We start from the raw sequence: 21,703 nt of genomic DNA on the forward strand, positions 1-21,703 counted from the left end.
TTTCACCATGTTGGCCAGGATGGGCTCTATCTCTTGACCTCATGATCTGCCTGCCTTGGCCTCCCAAAGTGCTGGGATCACAGGAGTGAGCCACCGCGCCCGGCCTAGTCACATCTCTTAAATAAGGGATGTGACAGAGAGATAAAAGAATTACAAATGGAACTGGATTTTAAATGTGCTAATATATGTTAATGGTTTTGATTGGATGAGGGGTCATAGATTCTGATTAATTCTTATAGAAAATCAGAAAATCAAAGTTTTAGTTATAGCAGAGATTGCTAGATACCTGGAACTATCTATTCTCCCCATTCTACAGTCATATGATTTGTAACTGGGTGCATGGCCTTCAAATTTGTCTACACATTCCAGGCTCCCTAATAAGCCAAGTGTGGCCTATGACCAGCTTCTAGCTGCAGGGATGCATACAGAAATGATGTGTGCATATTCCAGGCTGTGCCCCTAAAGAGAAGGAGCATGTTCTCCACTTCTCCTTCCTCCTTTTCGCTGACTGAAATGTGGATGAAGATGTAGATACAGGTGAGGGCATTTCCTTAGTGACCAGTACCAGGAAGAAAGGATCCTGCATCCCAGGACCATTGTGTTGCCATAGAAGCCCTGACCACTCACAGGTAATTTTTAAAAAACCTATCTTTATAAAGTCATAGTATTGGATTATCTGTTATAGAAGCTGAATGTGTATTTTCATAAATATAAGATATGTTTGTTAAAAATGAAGGATATAAGTCTTCTAGTCCTATACAGCAATGGTTGGTAAATTATAGCCATAGGTCAAATCTGGCCCAATGCTTGCTTTTGTAAGCAAAGTTTTATTGAAGCACAACCTATGTTCATTCACTTATGTGTTGGCTGTTTTCTCACTATACTATCAGAGTATGTGAGAGTGACAGTGTATGACTGACACTGTAAGAGTATGACAGTGACTGTATGACCGACAAACTCTAAAATCTTTATTAACTGGCCCATGATAGAAAAGACATCGCTGCTATAGAGAGAAAGAAAAAGAAAAAATGGTTCATCCAGGGAAAGCAAAGAGAAACCATAGCAAATAGGAAATAATAAAAATGGGGAATTTAAAATAAAAAGTCAAGAATAAGACTAAATATATTGTTAATTAAAATAAATGTGAGTGGACTAACTACCCCCATCAATACCTTAACACTCTTCAGGTAAGACAATGAGTCAAGCCTGGAATTGTCAGGAAATCTGTCACATTTAGGTAAAGAATAAGCACTTCAGAGGGGCAACAACAGAAGGGATTTTGTATGAGTAGAATTTTCACAGAAAAGGAGGAAATTCACTTTCAAGAAATTCTGTGTGCAAAATTTTAGGTAACTGTTAGTAAGCTGACTAAGAGAATCAAATCATTTCTGCCAAAAAATGAGAGACTGAGAAAAGCCAGAATTGCTCCTTGAATGATCCTAGGGACTCTTCGTGAAGTATTCTCAGGGAAAGGGGAATATAGGAGACACAGAAGTGACATAAAAGTCAATTCTTGCTGGATATGCTGCCTGTAATCCCAATGCTCTGAGAGATTGAGGCAGGAGGGTCCCTTGAGCCCAGGAGTTTGAGACCATCCTGGACAATATATTAAGACTCTGTCTCTACTAACTAACCAACTAACTGAATTAATTAATTAATAAGTCAAATCTACTGTTCTTGTGTTCCTGGGTTGTTTTGTGTTGCTATAAAGAAATACCTTGCCAAGTGTGTTGACTCAGGCCCAGGAGTTCAAGACCAGCCTGGGCAACATAGTGAGACTCTGCCTCTAGAAAAAAATTAAAAAAAAAAAAAAAGAAGTACCAGAGACTGGATAATTGATAAAGAAAAGAGGTTTAATTGCCTAATTCATAAAGAAAAGAGGCTTAGTTGGCTCACAGTTCTGCAGGCTGTACAGGAAACATAGCACAGGCATCTGCTGGGCTTCTGGTGAGGCCTCAGGAAGCTTTCAATCATGGTAGAATGCAAAGCAGGACCCAGCATCTCACATGTGGAGAAGAGGAGAAAGAGAGTTGGGGGGAGGTGCCACACACCTTAAATGACAGGATCTCATGAGAACCCTCTCACTATCCTGAGGACATCATTAAGCCATAACAAATCCATCTTTATGACCTAAACACCTCCCACCAGGCCCCACCACCAACACTGGGGATTACAATTCAACATGAGATTTGATGGGGACATATATGTAAACTATGTTTTCTACCAAAGAACATAGGCCAAGTTTAATTGAATGAGATCAAGTGCTTGGAAACCACCTAATTAGTATATGGTATCTACTGTACTCTTATATTTGTTAAATAAGAATTAACTGTATCACCAAGTAGCTTATGAAATTCTTACCACTGGAGAAATACAGAGAAGGGTCCATGATTCCAGTTATGGATATATGAGAAACACTTATTCCTTTGGGGTTACCCAAGGACAGAAACAGTGAAGAGATCTTTAGTCTTTGGGTTTCTCTGGGCATATTCTGTTTCTGTACAGCCTGAGGGGGCCTCCTTTCTTTCTATTACACATGCCAGTCTTGGTCATACTTTTTTTGGGGGGCATTTGGTGGTCTGTCTCTCATTTCCAGCACCTGTTATGATGTCACACACCTCAGCCTCAACCACTTTTCCAGAAAAGACTATACAAATCCTCTAATTATCTACATAGCCTACTAAAGAAAGGCTGATATGAACTGAGCAAGTGCTGGGCAGGCACAATGAGGGGATGGAGATGCAGATATGATACCTTGACTCTCTTCTCATATCCCCATGGAATTAGAAATATTTCTTTTCACTTCTACAATTGTGAATAGAGTATCAATCTTTTAAAATTATTATTATTAAAAAAAATTTTTTAGAGGCAGGGTCTCACTCTGTGGCACAATCATAGCTCATTATAACATCAAACTCCTAGGCTCAGGTGATCCTCCCACCTCAGCCTCCCACCTAGAACTGTAGATACATGCACCATGCCTGGATAATTTTTAAATACTTTTTTTGTAGAAACAGGGTCTCACCATGTTGCCTAGGCTGATCTCAAACTCCTGATCTCAAGTGGTTCCCCCACTTTGGCCTCCCAAAGCTCTGGGATTACAGGCGAGAGCAGCCTCTCCCAACCAAGTAACAATCTTTAAATCTAGAACTAGGGTTAATCCAGAGCTAGATTTTTTTTTTCTGGGATGTTATAGAGTAACTGGTCTTATTAACAGTTCATTAAATAAGTATTTCCTGTCACCTGTATGTAAGGTATTATTTTAGGTACTGTGGATTCTAGGATGTATAGTATGTGTCCTCTGCCTTTGATAAATTTACATCTAATAAAGATTTTAAAAAAATTCAAGAATAAACTACCCTCTTTTCTACCCTTACCACTTTCCCCTAATGCACTAATAAAGACAAATACTACGCAAAATGGTATACCAACTATTAGTCATCAAATTTAGTTATACAGCTATTATAATACTTATATTGCAGTGGACCCTACAGACTATGGGTTCATTTCTGCTCCTAAAATCAACTGCCTTTGAAAACAAAAGGATAGAAAATCAAGGTCTATATTAGTCCATTCCCACACTGCTAAAAAGAACTATCTGAGACTGGGCAATTTATAAAGAAGAGAGTTTTAATTGACTTAAAACAGTTCTGCATGGCCAGGGAGGTTTTAAGAAACTTACAATCATGGCAGAAGGCAAAGGGGAAGCAAAGCACATCTTGCATGGTGGCAGAAGAGAATGCGAGGAGGGGAACTGCCAAATGCTTTTAAACCACCAGATCTTGGGAGAACTCACTCATTATCACAAGAACAGCATGGGGGAAACCGCCGCCATGATGCAGTCAACTTCCACCAGGTATCTCCCTCGACACATGGGGATTACAATTCAAGATGAGATTTGGGTGGGGACATAGAGCCAAACCACATCAAGGTTTTTTGCTGATAAAGGCTAAATTCATTTTGCTGATATGTATTACCAAAATTTAAGGGTAAAGAGAAAATTTAGGCTTAGTTTTTTAAAAATTCAATTTTTTGATGTGTCTCTTAAAATTAGTATTTAATTTGTGCTTTTTTTGGAAACAGGTCTAATATTTTCTGCCACCCAACACATACTGCCTGAGTAATACTCTAATGAAAAACTGCAACATTGCAGTATGGGAGTGACTTGAATTCAGTTTTTACATATGTGTTTCTGGACTACTAATGGCTTTCTGAAACCAAACCAAAACAAAAACACTCTATTTTTAAACTTCCAATGAAAGAAAGGATGATTAAGAAGTTTGGGAACAAATTTTCTTGTTGTAGAGAGGCAATTTTGAGACCATAGTTTTCATTTACCACTTTCAGAGACATTTTACCACCATAAACGTGTTTTGTGCATAAGAGCATCACATGAAAGTCACTGGAGTTGTAGTTGTCCCTTTGCTGGTAACTGCAAATCTGGTCATCAAAGAGTTGCATGTTCTAGGACTGGCCTTAGGCAAAATTACCAAGTAGGTGTAGTTTGTCTTTGACACCTCTCACTTCCTATTTCCAGGCTTCCTTCTACTCCTTTTGTAGTTATCCTTCTCCCTTCTTTAAACAATCAGTTCCTCATGCTCAATTCTCAGTCTCACTCCCACTACATTTTATGATATAATGCAGGGGTCCCCAACCCCTGGGCCATGGACTGGTATTGGTCCATGGCCTTTTAGGAACTGGGCCCCACAGCAAGAGGTAGTGGTGGGCAAGCAAGCAAGGCTTTATTTGTATTTACAGCCCTTCCCCATCACTCACATTACTGCCTGAGCTCCACCACCTGTCAAATCATCAGTGGCATAAGATTCTCATAGGAGTGCAAACGCTATTGTGAACTGTATGTGAGGGATGTGAGGGATCTAGGTTGGACGCTCCTTATGAGAATCTAATGCCTAATGATCCATCAATGTCTCCCATAACCCCCAGATGGGACCATCTAGTTGCAGGAAACAAGCTCAGGGCTCCCACTGATTCTATGTTACGGTGAGTTGTATATGTCATCATATATTACAATGTAATAATAATACAAATAAAATGCACAATAAACGGAATGTACCTGAATCATCCTGAAACCGTCTCCCTCTCCACAGTCCATGGATACATAATCTTCCATGAAACTGGTCCCTGGTGCCAAAAAGATTGGGGACCACTGCTGTGATGGTTAGTGTATGTATCAGCTTGACTGGTCTAAGGAATGTCCAGTTAAAATTATTTCTTGGTGTGCTTGCAAGAGTTTTTGGAAAAGATTAGCATTTGAATCAGTAGACTGAGTAAAGAAAATGCCCCCGCCAATGAGAGTGGGCATCATCTAACCTGCTGAGGGCCCAAAGAACAAAAAAGCAGAGGAAGGGTAAATTACTCCTCTCTTCTTGAGCTGACACATTCATCTTCTCCTACCTACAGATGTCAGAGGATCTACCGTTTTCAGACTCCAGGACTTACATTAGCACCCCATACCATAATCCCAGCCCAGGTTCTTAGGGCTTAGACTTGGACTGAATTACATCACCAGCATTCCTACTTTTGCTGCTTGCAAATGGATCATGTGACACATCTTGGCCTCCATAATTATGTAAGTCAACTCCCATAATCAATTATCTGTCTATCTGTTTATCTATCTATCTATCTATCTATCTACCTACTTACCTACATCTACCTATCTACTTACCTACCTATCTACCTATATATCCATGCACATAGACATATATGTCAACCTATACTGTCAACCTATGAGGTTTGTATTACAGGTTGTAATGGTTTTTTTCCACAAGACATCATTTCAGAAACAAAAATAGCATTTAGACCAATAAAAATTAGGTTTGAATATTTATATCAGAATTGTTGATATTTGTGTATATATATATATATGTGTGTGTGTGTGTGTGTGTGTGTGTGTGTGTATCCTATTGGCTCTGTTTCTCTAACGAACCTATAATACAGACCTCATTAGCAACCTATCAAAATCTAGCTTTTTATACCACATTCCCTTAGAGCCTTTTTTCCTCCAAAACATTCCTGGAGCTAATCTGCTTAAGCAGATTGAGTTAATGTATTTTGACTGTTAAATATCTTAATGAATTACACTAGTGGCTTCACTGTGTGTTATTTTGAGGTTCTAACTTCAGATTTCTCAAAAGTTAATAAAATAACTGGCCATGTGAAGAATAATTTTCATCTTTTCCTAACTGTTGAAAAAAAGTTTATTCTTTTGTTACCCACATTCAATAATCTCTTAAGAATTTAGTACTAGAAAAATATCTCTTTCCTAGAACTGGCCTTAGGCAAAATCACCAAGTAGGTATAGTAGGCATACTATACATATTAAAAGAAAAGACAAACTGATGTCTTTTAAAAGGTGATAATAGTATAATAAATTCTAACAATTTTATTTGGCCAGCTTCAGGAAACTTAGAGCTCACTTAATGTTTAAGCACAGTAATAATATTAGTCTGGGTTCAGGGCATATTTAACTCTTTCTCTGGTCTCTATGCTAATGGTCTAAGGGCAAAGATCTTTTTAAATATGAGCTACCTCATGTTTTCTTAGAAGCAAAGAAAAATAAATATAGATTTGATTCTAAAATATTATTCCTTGCAGAAGCACATTCACAATTTCCTAAAATCATATGGAAACAAATGATATTATCCCAAAGCAGTGGTTACAATGATAAGTGAGACATGACAAGGCCTTGGGGGGATTATTTTCATAGTCTGTTGGTGTCTGCCAAATCACATTCTTAGGGAGTTGTTTTTATAGGCCCACATTTAGGACTGGCCCAGGAAGACAATCCTTGTGTTGGCTGTGCTAGGGAGAGGGAGTTTGGTGAGCTCCTCCCGGGAGCTGGGATAGTAGCTTGAAAGAGCTATTCAAGAGAAGATGAGAAGCATGTCGGTTTGTAATCTGGTCTAGCCTAGAAGGTTATGCGGGAAGACCCCATGAAGGGAGCGGGTGAGAGGGAACTTATCAACAAATTCTTCTGATATAAATATTCAAACCTAGTTTTCAATGGTCTAAATGCTATTTTTGTTTCTGAAATGATGTCCTGTGGAAAAAAAAATCAGGGCAACTAGGGCACGCCTGTGCACACCTGGGATTTTATAAGAGTTCGAGTTTTCAACCATCCACCCCCCAACCTAATTCCCATCTAGTTCCCTCTTAACTTACAAGAACACCTTCATTTAAAGAGAACCTTCACTGTGGATCTCCTTTACATGATGTAAAATGGCCTCTTTTAGAATTTAATTCTGCACAGCTGGACAAACAAGGGGGGCGATGCAGGTTGCTACAGAAACTGCTGTTGGTGCTGGGATTCTTTATACTTTGCTCCTAAAAATAAGATGTGAAATGTACCGAGGGTGTGATTAGCGCAGCACAGAAGGGAATTTCTAAAAGGAGAGCCAAGCCTCCCGCCCCCACAGGAACGGGGGTGTTCTTCATAGCTGGAGGACAGGACATAAATCTGGGAGCAGATGCTCAACACGGTTCCTCCCTCAAGGGTGCAGGGAAAGACAAGTGGGAAAAGTGGCTTTTAAAGAGGAAAACCATCTTCCATTAAGCAAAATTCATATAAATTCCAAGGTTGAGATGTCCTGAAATTACCCAGGAAGGAAATAGAACTGTTCTCCTAGCCTACCAAAAAGTCATAGAAATTTGGCAAAGATACTAGATCAGATTATTGTAGTCCAGTGTCCAGCCCAGCACAGGATGCTGTCACATCCCATCTTGGCCAGTTGGTTGCCTGGTCAGTTGGACATATTCAATGACCTTCACTTTTTTGGGGAACATGTGACAACTAGAATGTCTCTCTAAATATTATTGGAGTCTGCCTTTCTGCAACTTCCACTTATTTGCCCTTGTTTACCTTCTGGGGCAACCAAGAAAAGTCGATTATTACATTACTTTGTTTGTTTTCTTTTTTCTTCTTTTGAGACACTCTCACCCTGCCATCCAGGCTGGAATGCTGTGATCTCACCTCCCAGGTTCAAGCGATTCTCCTGTCTTCTCGGCTTCCCAAGTAGCTGGGATCACAGGTATGGCCACCATGCCTGGCTAATTTTTGTATTTTTAGTAGAGATGGGGTTTCACCAAGTTGGCCTGGCTGGTCTTGAATTCCTGACATCAGGTCATCTGCCTGCTTTGGCCTCCCAAAGTGCTGCGATTACAGGCATGAGTCACTGCACCCAGCCTCTGTTTATTGTTTTTACCTTTATCCTTCTTCAAGGTAGATGTCACATTTTTTTTTTTTTTTTACTTAATATAATTCTTCACTTAATACCAAAATGGACCAATTGGCCTAGGGTGTCCACTCACAGTTCGGGGAGCCTGACCAAGCTGACAAATCAGTTTCATAGATCTCTGCCTTCAGTGCAAAAGGAAACGCCATTAAAGCTTTATCTTTTCATGGTTACACACAAAAAATTCTTATGTGTCTCCCAAGCATGGCCACCTTTGTGATTCAACATCTACTACGTGCCAGGTACTGTACTAAAAGCATACATTATTTTATTTGATCTGGTTACATGAGTTTACCTTTGTCATCCCCAGAATTTTATAGAGGAAGTTCAGTTCAGTCAGAATGGCAGCATTCTCATGGGTGTGTCCACCAAGTACAGTGGCAAGGGCATAGACTTACTAAATCAGTGATCTTGGATAAGTTACACAGTCTCTTTGAACTTCAGGTTTCTCATTTCTAAAAACTGGTATAATAAACTGTCATGAGTTATTAGAAGTAAAAAACTTATGTGCTTAAAATGTCAAATGTATAGTGGATACTCAGTAAACTCTAGTTCTCTTCTTCCCTTCCCTTGCAATCCTATAGATCTCCCACTATTGTTGTATAGCAGAGCAGTCAATCAAATGTCACCTCAGAGCCATCTGCAATCAAGCCTGGAAAAACTACCTGTACAGGTATTAAGAGTCAATCTGAGCAAATAAACCATTAATTGAATAAACGCCTTTGTAAACAGAATATAATGAGGTGATATCGGCTGATAACATGAAAGAACTTACTTCCCCAAGGAAGTGATACCTAGATCTCATTAACAATTAAAATGAAAGAAAAAAATAGAGATATACATACCATCAGGGAAAAGGTTGAGACAGACTTGTGCTAAGTCTGGAATTCCCTGCTGTGACTACCACATCCTACCCCTCTATCCTTCTCAGTCTTCAGTGCCCCTCACCTGCTCTTTATATCCCTGGAGGATATAAAGCCCTTTTGTTCTTTTGCCCTCATTCCTTCCTGTGCAGATGGATCACATCGATAGTCTTCCAGTGAGACTCAAACCCCTTTTCTCATGGTCATCTCCCTCCCTAGTCCCCAACTCGGGATAAACAATACCACCACCACCCACTTCCCTACTCCCCTGATAGTTCACCTCAGTGTTGATAATAATTAAGGAAGCTTGGGAAGGAAAGGATACCTCTTGACTTTCAAGGAAGCTGAATAAACGTAAGTTCTTGGGGATAAGTTTGGTTAGGACCTCAGTATTTTTATATAATTGTGAAACTTTTATAAAATAGTGTATATGTATAAATAGCAAAGAAACTTGGGGCATCTATGTAGCACCAACTTAGGTGGGTCACCAGGTTGTGCAATGAGGTGATGCATGAGTGTGCTTGATTGGGGGTACCTCCAACACCTCTGGTGCCTGGGAGGTGAGAAAGAGTCCTGGCTTCTGCCACGAGAAGGCCAGGAATCAAAAAATAGATAATTCCTCACATAGGAAGGGATTCCAAGGTGTAGGGCAGCCAAAAATATGTTAACTACCCCATAGGGACTTGAATAAAGTGTCTTTTTCCTGCTAACATTCCTAAATTCCCTCCTCTTGACTAAGAAGTGGAGTGCCTGAATACCGTAGCTACTAAGAAATTTTTAGAGTTCAAAGAAACCCTCAGAACTTTCCAATTCTAGAGCAGTTTTTATGCAGTGATTTAGTAGGACACAGGCAAAGGTAACCTAGCCCATTTAGCTGCTATAAGAAGTAATTAGCAACTTCAATTACACCAGAGTCCTTAAATGGACTTCAGGCTCTTCCATGTCTGCCTCACTTCAATTTTTTCCAAAGTAGTTTTGTTTTTCTTCTTGTTTTTCCTTAAAGGCCTAGTGATAACTATCTATTAATAGTAAAGTTTCACTTTTCTTATCAGTTGGTATTTTACTAATTCACAAATTCATCTAAAAAATACATAAGTGGGCCAGATGTGGTAGCTCACGCCTGTAATCCCAGAACTTTGGGAGGCCGAGGCAAGTGGATCACTTGAGGTCAGGAATTTGAGACCAGCCTGCCCAACATGGTGAAACCCTGTCTCTACTACTAATATAAAAATTAGCCAGGCATGGTGGCGGGTGCCTGTAATCCCAGCTACTCAGGAGGCTGAGGCAGGAGAACCACCTGAACCTGGGAGGTGGAGGCTGCAGTGAGCCGAGATTGTGCCACTGCACTCCAGCCTGGCGACAGAGTGAGACTCTGTCTCAGGGAAAAAAAAAAAAAAATACATGTATATATATATATATACACATACACACACACACACACACTCCAGCGTGGGCAATACAGTGAGACTCTGTCTCAGGAAAAAAAAAAAAAATATATATATATATATATATATATTTGGGTCTGTGTGTGTGTGTGTGTGTGTGTGTATGTGTGCTATGAATGAAAGAACCCTAAATTAGGGTATTATCTATAAAAGCTCATTGGGAAAAAATAAGTGAAATTGTTATAATGCACAATAAAATATTACCAAAGTATAATACAATGAGATTTATTACAAATTGCATTCTAATAATATACTACATTAGTCAGAAATTTTTAGATACAGCAAACTTCCAGAAATCTGACTGAGTTTCTTTGGGTTCCCCAGTGGCAGATGATTCAAGTGCAGCTAGTTTATTTGGGAGGTAAAAGGAGCACTGATAAGAGAGTGAGGAAATGAGACCAAGAAGGGTTAGGTAGCCAATACAGGGTGTGTTATTATGCCAGCTATTGAGGTGGGAGACTGAGCTCAATCCCACTGTCACTGGTGGACCTTTGGGACCCAGCTTAGATCCCACTCCTCAGAACTGTTCCAGCTAAAGAATGAAGAAAGACTTGAGGGCTACTCCCAGGGGGTGTTAATTTTCAGGCCTGCTGACTTCACAAAGTGGGTTCTAGCAGCAAGAGTCCTTGCCCTTGGATAAAGAAAAGAAGATACTGCTGATTGGAAATCACGCTAGAGTAAACTGGTGAAGGTGAGCAATCATGGTTTCCTAACTTTCCTCCTGACTCAAGCCTCCTAACACTTGACCTACATAAGATTTGACCTAGTAGTTAGTCTCTTTATCTGCTAACAGAAATATTTGGATCAGATGATTTCTAAAGTTTCTGTGGTTGTCTTTCCTCATTTGCTTGAACTCCCTGGCTGGAGTTACATGCTTATTTATTGTTACCATTAGAATACAAATGAGATGTCTAATGCTTCTGCTGTGTAGGGAAACTAAGTTCTAGGATATATTTGTGATTATGTGGTATCAAAATATCTGATTTCTTTGTAAGATCTTTTGGGGTGTTATTACTCTACTCTGGTACATTTTACTGCAATAGTTTCCTAAAGCCACAAATAAGAAAAGATGTTTGTTACCAATTTACAGAGGCTTATTTCAGAGAAGATGAATACAGGAAATATTGCAGAAGCTTTTTTCCTTAACAACAAAAAAAAAAATCGTCAGGGCCTATGGCTTGAATATGAACTGCAGATATAAGTGCTTGTCCAGCTACTCTTTCTTTGAAGATAGGATGTTAAGTTTACTAGAGTCTTCTTCTGATAAGCATATGATCATGGTTCTTGAGATTGGAGATATTTTGGCTTTGGAGCTGGAGCTGGTATAGCCACATGGTTTCCTTTTGATGGGCTTTGGTTCCATTCTCCTCCTGCTGAGCTGGTGACAATGGCTGTGTCCCCTCCTATGTGGCTGTATCTTCCCCTTCTACTCTTGGCTTCTTTCTCTCTTCCTCTGTCCTCTTCCTTTCTTGCTCTTTTCTCTACCTTGTATTTTCTCCTCTCTTTTGTCTTCTTCGTTTCTCCCTCTTTCTCTCCCTCTTTTTCTCCTAGGGTTGGGACACTTCCCCACTCTGTTTCTCTCATCTTTTATTAGTTAATTTTGGTCCTGATAAAATTAGGAAGAACCCCCAGCTCAGTGTCAGTTGTTTTTATCTGGGTTACATTCTCTTTTCTCGGTAAAGTGGTTGGGACTGTTTCATAGCTTTAGAAAAATAAGCAGCTGAGATATGTTTGGCTTCTCTTCTTACCTATGGTTGCCATCTATAGCAGATAAAAATACAAGACACCCTACTAAATTGTAATCTCATCTAAGCAAAAATTTATTCTAGCAAAAATATATCCCAGATATTACATGGGACATACTTACACTAAAAAATTCTTTAATTAAGAGTGCAATTATTAAGTTATAGAATAGAAATTAAAAAGCTAGCTTCTCGGCCTTTTGGCTAAGATCAAGTGTAGAAATTAAAAAGCTACTACTAAAGGCAGTTCTCATCCAGCATATACAGCCTTTGATTAGCTTCTGTGTGATTTATTAAGCTGAATATTTTGATATGTACTCAAGGAGTTCTGCGTGGTGTTTGTTATAATGAAGAGAATTGAATGTCTCATATATTGGCACACAACGATAATTCTGTATTTCTCTATTTTTCATTACATCTTTATCCCTTGGGCTTAAATTTAGAGACATAATAATTAATGGTGTGGTAATTCTCAAATTCTGCCCTCCCAGTTATTCTTTCCTCTTGGCCTGTCACTCTTGTGAATGATTCTAGAGACAGCAATATGTGAAAGAAAAGAAATAACAAATGAAAAAGAAGGTAATAATACAATCTCATTACCTGTGACAATGTCCCCCTGTTGAGCTGTAGTGAAGATGGCTTGGACCATGTGGTTTAGGCTCAGGGACTGTGTAAGGCTCCTACTTCCCTCTGAGTGCTGCCAAAATATGAATACAGTGAAGAAGACGTCCATGTAGGACAGCAGACCTGACATGAGGTATCAGAACCTTAGCAGCATGAGGAGATCATATCCACTTGGAAGGAAGAACCGGGGTGGGATATTATAGAACAAGTAGAATGAGGCAGATATCCACAAAAGATAGGGGATAACAGCAGCAATGTGAAATGTTACATACAGGGAAACTGATCAAATAAATAAATACATTAAGGATAATGGGGTCAGGTGCAGTGGCTCATGTCTGTAATCCCAGTACTTTGGGATGCCGAGGTGGGCAGATCACTTGAGGTCAAGAGTTTGAGACCAGCCTGGCAAACATGGTGAAACCGTCCCTACTAAAAATACAAAAATTCGCCAGCCCTAGTGGCACACACCTGTAATTCCAGCTACTCAGGAGGTTGAAGCAGGAGAATCGCTTGAACCCAGGAGGTAGAGGCTGCAGTGAACCAAGGTTTTGCCACTGCACTACACTCTAGCCTTGGCGACAAAGCAAGAGAACTTGTCTCAAAAACAAAACAAAACAAAACAAAAACCCAGATAAAAAGGATAATGGAAGACAGTTTCTCACTGTTGGAGAAGGGAGTTATAAATATGAAAAGGAAAAAAACTTGAATGAGCACAATGGTGCTCATGGTGTTGGACTGGAATCAAAGATATTGGTGTGAACTCATGACTTTCAATAAATATAGATGAATATAGAAATATACACGAAAATGAGAATATACAGATACCCTAACTCAGTCTATTGAGAGGACATGGTAACAACAATGTTCTGGGAAGGAGGTATATGAATGGATCTATTAGAGTAGGAACAAAGTGTGAGCTCTTTGTCCACCAGACAGCAGCCACTATAGAAGAAGCATTAATCACCAAGTGGATAGGATGACTTGGCCTATAGATGTCAGCCACCTGTTGTCACCAGCCACCCCAGTGCTTACCCAACTTGCTCAAGAACAGAGTAATCATAAGCAGAGATGGACTACATCTGGGTCCAATAGCCAATAAAGCCCTTTCTGTCATTGCAGAGAAACCAAAACTGACCCCCCGACATGGTACTGTCCCTTGAGGATGGACACCAAGCACCTGACAGCAAGGTGATTCCATCAGACGCCCCCTACTCGAAAAAAGTCCATGATTTATCCTGACCAGGATTGATGGGTAATTCAGATATGGGTTTGCCTTTCCTACCTACAGTGTCTCTGTAAGCACCACTAACTGACGGCTCACCAATTGTCTAGTATCTTTATATAGGATCCTAACAAATACCACCTTGGAATACACAAACACTTTATGGAAAAGAAGATGTGGGAATGGGTGCCTGAACATAAAATCCATTGGTCCTACTACATGCCTCATCATACAGAAGATGCCAGCTTGATAGAGCTCTGGAAAGGACAATTAAAGGTACAGCTAATGTGCCAGGTAGTAGGTAGAAACCTTGTAAGAAAGGGTACTATACTTCAGGATGTACAGACAGCTTCAGTAGCCAGTTTATGGTATTGTGTCTCAAACAAGTAGACTAGCTGGGCCGAGATACCAAGGGGTAGAAGTAGGAGTGGCACTTCGCTCCATCATTACCAATGATCCACTTGGGGATTTGTGCTTCCTATTCTTACAACTTTGGGGCCTAGAAATCCTGGTCTTCATCAAGAGAACATTTCCAACCGGGGTGCATCAAGACACCCACTACACTTATTGCTGTGGCTGCCACCTGGTCATTTAAGGCTCCATGTGCCAGTAGACTAGCAGGTACACAAAGGAATACCCATACTGCCAGATGTAGTTGACTCTGGTTATTATGGGGAGGTAAGCCTGAAGAAAAATGGGAATGTGAAGAATATGGTGATCTAGTGAGGCATCCCATGGTTCTCCCATGCCTGGTTTCAACTGCAAATGGGCAAGGGCAACTGGTAAGGCACAGTAAGCTGGGGCCCAACCCCTCAGTGATGTGGATCTGGGTCATCCCCTATACCCTGCAAACAAGCCAACTAAGTACTAGCCAAGGATGAGGAGAATCTAGAAAGTGAAGGATGGTGATAATGAGTATTAATTATAGCTTGGAACCAACTGCCACAGCAGAAATCTACTTTCTTCTCTGACCTTCCTCTTAGAAGCTTCCTCAGATATTGTGACTAACTAGTATCCTGGAGAAGTTGTATCTAGATGGGGTGAGTTTAATGTGGATCTGCGCACTGCACAGTACAGATTCTCGTAGATGCTGCTTGAGTTCCACCCAGATGACCTACTTGACCTATGCACACATCTTCCACCTCCCAGTCCCAGGCCTAGGATGTTTGGGAGATTTTATTCTCTTCTCCCAAGGGTGGACAATGATGGTCTGTCACAGGCAAGACAGTTCTGCACTGTGATTTATACTCTAGAACATCCCTCCCAACACACACACACACACACACACACACACACACACACACAGGATCAGGCCAAGGCTAGACTTTATGTGAGACCACACTCAGGCTCAGTTCCTTCCCCTTCCCTATTCTGCTTCTCTCATCCCTTACGATTTTTTTTCCTGAAGAATATTCACTAATAACACATGCCCCAAACCCTCTTACCGGATCCTAGCCTAAGGCTATGCCATTGCTATCACTCTGGGAGGCAAAAACAATTTTCAAGTTTACTTAAACCAACTGGAAGACTAATTCAAAAATGGGTAGATTTCAGAAGAGATGAAAATACTATAGTACATTCCGGGGAAATTAAAAAAATCCTCCAAATAGAAATTTGTGATACTGAAGTAGTAACTAAGAGTAAACATGGAGAAAAAAGACCCAGCTACAGTTGATTTCATAAACCCAACATTAATTAGCAATGAGGATGCTATTAAAAGCAGAAGTACTCTGAAGAAATTTAACATCTGAACAGCCAAGAATGAGTCTTTCATTATTTTCTAAATTGGTCAACTCTTAGTATAGTAGTATATCCTATTTGATAAAAAAGAGTGTGAAGAAACTACACCACGTGGGGTACAGCAATACAATTGATTAAAGTGCAAACAGTAGGTTCTATGTGCGGAATATCTTTGAGAGGAAAAGAATTTTATCATTGACATTGTTAGGAATTGCTGGTGAATGTTGATAACAAAAAGTAGACTGTTTTACAGTCAATTATATGATTGTCTTAAAATTCTCTATAGACAATACAACTTCCTTTTGCCTGTGCCCATGGAGACTGCTCCCCACTCTTTGTTCTTGGTATAATAAAATAATGATTTTCTCACATGACAAAAGACTGGGGAAAAGTAACAAGAATTTTAGAACATTGCTGTGCAAGGCAGGGTCTATGGACCGGAACTGGTCTGTGACAAGGTAAGTACAGAAATCAAGAGTAAGCTCTTAGATACTTTTTATAGCAATTTACTTTTCTGATATCTTCTAATAATTCATTTCCACTATATTTTATAAAAACTCCTGGGCTGTGACAGAAAATTTTAAGAGACTGTCCTTCACTACGGACATTTTGAGAAAAGTTAGTTTGTAAGTGTTCTGTTGGTATGCTCTGGAGTATCTTCATTAAATAAGTTTATGACTCCTCATGAATCTATGAATCTAAAAACACACCAAATGGCTAGGCTTGGGAAAAGAATGGACTAGATGCCACCAAAGCTGAATATTAGAACATAGCATCATTACATTAGGACAATTTTAAACATCTGATTCTATGCTGAGACAAACTTCTCTTAGTTTAAAGCAAGTTAATATTGAGGAGATAAAGATGTGAATTTCCTTTCCTGAAGGTAACAGACTGAAAACAGATAATTCCTTGTGAATGGTGCTCACCTTGAATTCTTTCATAGGGCAGAATATGGGCAATTGGAAAGATGCCATGAATAAAATTAATAATATATGGATGACTGTGTGCCAAAAAGAATAGGAGGGATTCACTGTTTGATCCCAGAGCAGTGATAACTGGGCTAAGACAGTATATAATGGGAGACATTTCTGACTGAAATAATTAGGGGAAGAATGAAAACGTCAGTCTCTTAGTGACAAGAATTTCTTCTTACTCCAATTTTAGTTAAGATTCCCCCCTCGGTTCTTCTGTCATTTGAAATTCTCTTAAAGTAGTCTGGCATTTCCTTTCCAAAATGCCACCAGTCATGATTCAGGTAGCAATTTAGCTTTACAATCCTAGCTTTCTTTATGTTAGAACACAGAGTCGAAAGAAGGAATATTTATCTCACAGGGGTTTTAAATCTGTGACTTAAAAAATTCTACTATAGATATTACAGAGTATAATTATTAGTTATCTTCACTTCATGTTCATCTATTCACTTCATGCTTCATGGCATAAAATAGGAAGTAATCTTTTGGCAAATGAATGGAGTAAATGAATAGAAAATAGACTGGAATAGGCCGGGCGCGGTGGCTCACGCCTGTAATCCCAGCACTTTGGGAGACCGAGGCAGGTGGATCACAAGGTCAAGAGATCGAGACTATCCTGGTCAACATAGTGAAACCCCGTCTCTACTAAAATACAAAAAATTAGCTGGGCATGGTGACAGGTGCCTGTAATCCCAGCTACTCAGGAGGCTGAGGCAGGAGAATTGCCTGAACCCAGGAGGCGGAGGTTGCGGTGAGCCGAGATCGTGCCATTGCACTCCAGCCTGGTAACAAGAGCGAAACTCCGTCTCCAAAAAAAAAAAGAAAAAAAAAAAAAGAAAAAAAGAAAATAGACTGTAATAAATTTAAGTCAGAGGAATGCAAGATATTCTTGCTTATGGGGGAAAAGGTTTTTTTTTTTCTTTCAAATCTATTATGTTTGAAAAACAATCTAAAAAAATCCATTGTTCAATTCATCCCAGCAGTCAATGAAGCTAAATATGTAGATCTATCAGCATCCAAATGCTTTATTTTTACAAAGTTTCTATAAAACACAGGTATGTTTTGCTGGTTTTTAAAAACACAGATGAGAGATATTTCTAGATTCCTATAGGCTCTATAGAAAACATTTTTGATCCAATAAACCATGAACCCATCATCCAATCTAGAGTTCTGCCTATATTCAAATGGCTACTGCCAACCAACGAATATACTATCGTATTTTTACTAAATGTACCAAAAATCTTTTATATTAAATATCTTTCTCAGGACCCTGTTCAACATCAAGTTCCGGTAAATAATCATGCCTTTTTGAAATTCTTTATGTGTCCTTTGAATTTTTCCTGTAATCACTTAGCCTCTCTTTTCTTTTTTTTGTTTTGAGACGTAGTTTTGCTCTTGTTACCCAGGCTGGAGTGCAATGGCACGATCTCAGCTCAGGGCAACCTCCGCCTCCTGGGTTCAGGCAATTCTCCTGCCTCAGCCTCCTGAGTAGCTGGGATTACAGGCACGCGTCACCATGCCCAGCTAATTTTTTGTATTTTTAGTAGAGATAGGGTTTCACCATGCTGACCAGGATAGTCTCGATCTCTTGACCTCATGATCCACCCACCTTGGCCTCCCAAAGTGCTGGAATTACAGGCTTGACCCTCTCTTTCTAATGGCTTTATAGAGTATAGTTTCTTTCAAGAATACTTTGATAAAGTTGGACAATGTATGACACTCACATTCACAACTACTTGGTAGTTTTCTGATTGAACTTGAAACTTGCTGGATTTTTATTTTCTTTTTTCAACTTTTTAGATTTAGGGAGTACATGAGCAGGTTCGTTAACAAGGGTATACTGTGTGATGCTGAGATTTGGGGTATGATTGAACCCATTACCCAGGCAGTGACCACAGTACCCAATAGGTATTTTTCAACCCTTGCCTTCGTCCCTCCCTACTCTAGTAGTTCCCAGGGTCTACTGCTCCTGTCTTTATATCCATGTGTACCCAATGCTTAGCTCCCACTTATAAGTGAGAATATGTGGTATTTGGTTTTCTGTTCCTGTTAGTTAACTTAGGATAATGGCCTCCAGCTGCATTCATGTTGCTGCAAAGGACATTGAATTTATTTTTTGTAGCTGTATAGTATTTCATAGTGTATATATACCACACTTTTTCTGTATCCAATCCACCATTGATGACCTAGGTTGGTTCCATGCTTTACTGTTGTGAATAGTGCTGCAATGCACATATAGGTACATGTGTCCTTTTGGTAGAAAAATTTATTTTCTTTTGGATAGTCAGTAATAAAATTCTGGGTTGAATGGTAGTTCTAAGTTCTTTGAGAAATCTCCAAACTGCTTTCCACAGTGAATGAGCTAATTTACCTTCCTACCAACAGTGTATAAGAACTCAGTTTGAGATCTTTCTGACTTCCTGATGTAGGTGTTCAGCACTATGAACTTTCCTCTTAACACTGCATTTCTTACATCCCAGAGCTTAGGTATGTTGTGTCTCTGTTTTTTGCTTGTTTGTTTGTTTTTAGAGACAGAGTGTTACTCTGTTGCCCAAGCTGGAGTGCAATGGCATGAACTTTGCTCACTGCAACTCTAGCTCCCGGGTTGAAGTGATTCTCCCGCCTCAGACTCCCGAGTAGCTGGGACCACAGGTGTATGCCACCATGCCCAGCTAATTTTTGTGTTTTTAGCAGGTACGGTGTTTCACCATGTTGGCCAGACTGGTCTTGAACAGCTGACCTCAAGTGATTTGTCTGCCTCAGCCTCCCAAAGTGCTGGGATTATAGGCATGAGCCATGGTGCTGGGCTGTGGCTCTGTTTTTACTCATTTCAAAGAATTTTCTAATATCTGCTTTAATTTCATTGTGTTCCCAAAAGTTATTCGGGAGCAAGTTGTTTAATTTCCATGTGATTGTGTGGTAATGAGAGATCTTCCTGGTATTGACTTCTATTTTTATTCCACTGTGGTCTGATAGTATGCTTGGTAGGATTTTGATGCTTTTGAATCTCATTGAGCTTCCTTCCCATCCAGCTTCTGAATTCTATGTTTGTCACTCAGACATTTCAACTGGGTTAGGATCCATCACTGGGGAGCTAGTGTAATCCTTTGGAGGTAAGGAAACACTGAATATTTTAGTTGCTGGAGTTCTTGCACTGATTCCTTCTCATCTGAGGGTTGGTGTTTCTTTATCTTTTGAAGTTGCTATCATTTGGATGGGGCTTTTTGTTTTATTTTTTTTTTCTTCACTTGAGGGTTTGACTGTGATGTGCGCTATGTATAGTCAATTGGCTTCATTTCTAGGGGGTTTCAAAGGGCCAAAGCTCTGTATGCGTTCCTTAGTTGTGGCTAATTTCCTACACTGGGTTTTGCAGGAGATGTGTGCTGAAGAAATTCTTCTTCAATGATGTAATTCAGGCTGTGATCAAAGAGATGGCACGTAAGAGGGATGGCTGGCAGACAGGCAGCTTTTACTCAGCCATGAGCTTCTTTTATATTTCAGTGCCTTCACTTCATTCAGTACCTCCCCTAGTAATGCTCTGGGGAGAGGGAGACAACAGGAGGTAACACGAGATAACCTCTTCACCAAGTCCCTTTCCGGGCCTTGGCCAAGTATCTTCCAATCATTGGTGTGGCCTGAGCCAAAGGTTAGGTCACCAGAAGGTCTGCAACTCCCTGGAAACCTGCTCCTCTGTGCCTGGCAGAGTCATAGCAGGTTGTGGGGTATATCTGTGGGTGGTCTGGTGATGCAGTGGGTCAAGAGTGGAGGATCTCTGGGCAGGGTGGTGGTACTAGGGTGTGCAGCTGGTGTGGTGCCCATGGCTCAGGGGTTTTTTGCCAAGCAACAGCTATGGGGCTCTCCCAGTTCACACTGCCCTGAGCAGGTCTCCCTCCTGCATCGGCCCCAGGAACAAGCCCACTCAGCTAGTCTTCTGTGCCTAGATCACTGGACTGTTCCAGATGTGACAGACTATGGGGCTCCCTTGAACAAAAGCTGTGACTGGTCAACAGGCTACACCCTCCCAGACTGGTCTTGCAAAGGGAAGGATGCCCAGCTCTGAGGCTGGCTCATGAACCCATGCCTCACTCTTCTCAGTATTCTGAGAGTGGGGGCTCTTCCCCCACTTGAACTCAGACCACAGATTTCAGCTTGATAACCCTGGGCAGTGTGCTGAACCCTGCAGGGTTGGGCCCCGGCCCACAGCTTTGTCTCCTGGACCCTGGGGGTTGAGCACCAGTTGTGCTAGGAGTGCCAAAATACTCCCAGGCCACTGGCAAAACACTCAGGTGGAGAAGTGGAGTCTGTGCTATGTGTGCCTGCTTACAAGGGATTGGCCAGCAGACAAGGGAGCAGGCAGATCAGATGTGCCTTGGTCCCATGGGAAAGGCAATCCTGCTCTTGCCCAGCCCAGCAGTCAGCAGGTAGAGCCACTCAGAGCAAGATGGAGATCCCTGGGGGGATGTACCTGTGGCTGTTTTGCTATAGCTACCCCACATTTGAAACCTCTGGGCTCTGTGTATGTTGGAGTTCTGCCTCTGCCTACTCTCCAGGCAGTCCCCTTGCCAATTCAAATGTCTATGGGGGACATTGGATCTCTTGGAGCTAAAATCCCAGAGTTCCATAGTGGGAGTGTGATGCCCCAGAGGTCCTTGAGTAACCCCTTCCTTAGAACCTGTTCAGGTCTGGGAGCTGGTCCTGGCATTTGGCAATTCCGTGCAGGTCCCAGTTTCTTCTCTTTTCAAGCTTGGTGTCTGCATTGGCTCTCTATGAACTTTCAGTGTTTTCTCTCAAAATATCTGTTCAACGTGTGATGGTTTACTCCATATTTTGTTTTCTGTTGG

General features: G+C 40.6%; 1 protein-coding gene across 1 annotated transcript in view; it reads left to right on the forward strand.

The window, feature by feature from the left end:
• The window catches only part of LOC144577408 (uncharacterized), a 107,545-nt gene extending 98,576 nt beyond the window's left edge, over positions 1–8,969 (forward strand). The window contains exons 3-4 of the transcript XR_013521210.1: positions 5,422–5,590; positions 8,837–8,969. The gene's annotated coding sequence lies outside the window, so the exon portion shown is untranslated. The remainder of the gene's footprint in view (positions 1–5,421; positions 5,591–8,836) is intronic.
• Positions 8,970–21,703: the final 12,734 nt, after the last annotated feature.

The sequence above is a fragment of the Callithrix jacchus genome, chromosome 8, assembly GCF_049354715.1.
Source record: "Callithrix jacchus isolate 240 chromosome 8, calJac240_pri, whole genome shotgun sequence".
Lineage (NCBI taxonomy): Eukaryota > Metazoa > Chordata > Mammalia > Primates > Cebidae > Callithrix > Callithrix jacchus.